The 2,500-nt window shown below is 56.4% G+C and overlaps 1 non-coding gene across 1 annotated transcript; it reads right to left on the bottom strand.

The window, feature by feature from the left end:
• Positions 1–1,705: 1,705 nt before the first annotated feature.
• On the bottom strand, positions 1,706–1,778 carry TRNAV-AAC (transfer RNA valine (anticodon AAC)). The gene has a single exon. It is a non-coding gene; the product is annotated as a tRNA-Val (tRNA).
• Between the last annotated feature and the right edge of the window lie 722 nt (positions 1,779–2,500).

The raw sequence follows: 2,500 nt of genomic DNA, 5'->3' as shown, positions 1-2,500 counted from the left end.
CTTTCAGTTGAAAGGCTTTGTGGCACTGATGTCTCATGGGGCCCGCTGGTACCTGCCAGGTGGCACACACCAACGTGAAAGTTTGGCGCAAGCCTGCGCCGGACCTACATGGCAGCACTCACAGCACCTCACACACAGGCTGCAGACACATACAAAAGACCAAGCTGGATGCAACAGTGGCGCGAGCCATGGCAGTCCCCACCCAGAAGGCATGTCCAAACCGTTATACATCAGCTCGCCGCCAGCGCATCATTACAAAGGAGGGGGAATTTCCAACACTGCCTCTTGGGCCATGGGCTTAAAAGCAGCCAACCATTGGCGACGGGCATCGAACCAGATACGGTCACGCACAAACTATTTTTGGGGGGGAATTGGGGACTCTGTGTTTTTTTTTTTCGGCGCTCCAAAAAAAAGGGCTTGTCCGGGATTTGAACCCGGGGCCTCTCGCACCCTAAGCGAGAATCATACCCCTAGACCAACGAGCCACCGCATGCAGAGAACAGTGAGGGGGAGGGGGGTGGTCTGCTTACCTCACTTGGCGCCATGCCCCAGTCGCTCCACGGCCTGACCCCTGCTTGTCACGTGGCCTGCCCCTGGCGCAAGCGCAGAGGACTGAGCTGCCTCTCAAGCAGAGAAACAAGAAGAAGAGCGGCAGCCTTCGCTGGCCAAAGGCCATCTGCTGCCGCTCGATCGGGCTCGATCAGGCTCGATCAGGCGAGATATATGTGGCCGACCGGCCTAGAGCGCAAACCTGTGCTGCTCAGGGTGGGCAGCTTCCCAGCAGGAGGATGTGTCTTGAAAGCCGACAGAGGCAAGAAGGCGCACTCCCTCAGCCCGCTCCAACCTCTGGATTCCTGCGAATTTCAGAAGAGAACTCTGGGGCAGCATGGCTTCTGTCATCTCCCAACAGCCTCTCTGTTCTTGCTATGTAAATACCTTTACATCCCCCGAACTGAGCATGTCTGTTTTTTTATTTTTATTTTGCTGAGGTGTGGTGCCTTCAACGACCGACAGGTGGCAGGAGAGCACTTTCTCCAACTGTGAAGGGGACTTTTTTCACTTCCTGAGTAGACTGGGCTCAGTGACATATGCCACCAAGCCAGCCACTAGAAAAAGCAGGTTTTGCAGCCGTGGGCCAGTGGGGGTTTAAGGGCAGGTGTGCCTCCGGCGTCTCTGGCAGACAGCTCCAGTTGCAAGGCAGCAGAAGAGAACAGGGAGGCTTGCCGGGCGCTGCATTCGGGGGCCCCCACGAGGTTTTCCGCAAGCCTTACACTCTGAAATGTGCTCAAAAAAATGAGCCCGGCTTGTCAGGAGTGGGATTTGAACCAACGCCTCCAATCGGAGACCAGAACACCCAGATGCAGGGAAGAGCTGCGCCTCTTGAGTCTGGCGCCTTAGACCACTCGGCCACCCTGACAGCTATGGGCAGGATTGGGAAAGATTCTTCAGTACCCAATGTCGCCAGGTGCCAGCGCCGGTTTTCATGCCCCGATCTCTGCATCAAAAGTACCCAAACACTCACTTAAGGACCCAGGGATAGCAGGAAACGCCCACTGATGGAGCCAGTGGACAGTTTGCAGGGTGCAAATAAGGGCTGGCCTCAGATCACTCATGGCGTAGTGCCGGCCTGTCCATACCTGTCGAAACCTGCATGCGGTCAAATGTGTCCGATTGACATTGTGGAAATAAAAAGAAACCAGCACCATGTTTCTGCCCGGTCTCGAACCGGGGACCTTTCGCGTGTTAGGCGAATGTGATAACCACTACACTACAGAAACAGCTCTGGTAGGCTGCGCTCTAGTGTGCTGGGACAGCTTTCAGTTGAAAGGCTTTGTGGCACTGATGTCTCATGGGGCCCGCTGGTACCTGCCAGGTGGCACACACCAACGTGAAAGTTTGGCGCAAGCCTGCGCCGGACCTACATGGCAGCACTCACAGCACCTCACACACAGGCTGCAGACACATACAAAACACCAAGCTGGATGCAACAGTGGCGCGAGCCATGGCAGTCCCCACCCAGAAGGCATGTCCAAACCTTTATACATCAGCTCGCCGCCAGCGCATCATTACAAAGGAGGGGGAATTTCCAACACTGCCTCTTGGGCCATGGGCTTAAAAGCAGCCAACCATTGGCGACGGGCATCGAACCAGATACGGTCACGCACAAACTATTTTTGGGGGGGAATTGGGGACTCTGTGTTTTTTGTTTTCGGCACTCCAAAAAAAAGGGCTCGTCCGGGATTTGAACCCGGGACCACTCGCACCCTAAGCGAGAATCATACCCCTAGACCAACGAGCCACCGCATGCAGAGAGCAGTGAGGGGGAGGGGGGCGGTCTGCTTACCTCACTTGGCGCCATGCCCCAGTCTCTCCACGGCCTGACCCCTGCGTGTCACGTGGCCTGCCCCTGGCGCAAGCGCAGAGGACTGAGCTGCCTCTCAAGCAGAGAAACAAGAAGAAGAGCGGCAGCCTTCGCTGGCCAAAGGCCATCTGCTGCCGC

This window comes from Ambystoma mexicanum, chromosome 2q, assembly GCF_040938575.1.
Source record: "Ambystoma mexicanum isolate Mex_15411 chromosome 2q, UKY_AmexF1_1, whole genome shotgun sequence".
Taxonomy (NCBI): Eukaryota; Metazoa; Chordata; class Amphibia; order Caudata; family Ambystomatidae; genus Ambystoma; species Ambystoma mexicanum.
This window is presented reverse-complemented; position numbering and strand designations above follow the sequence as displayed.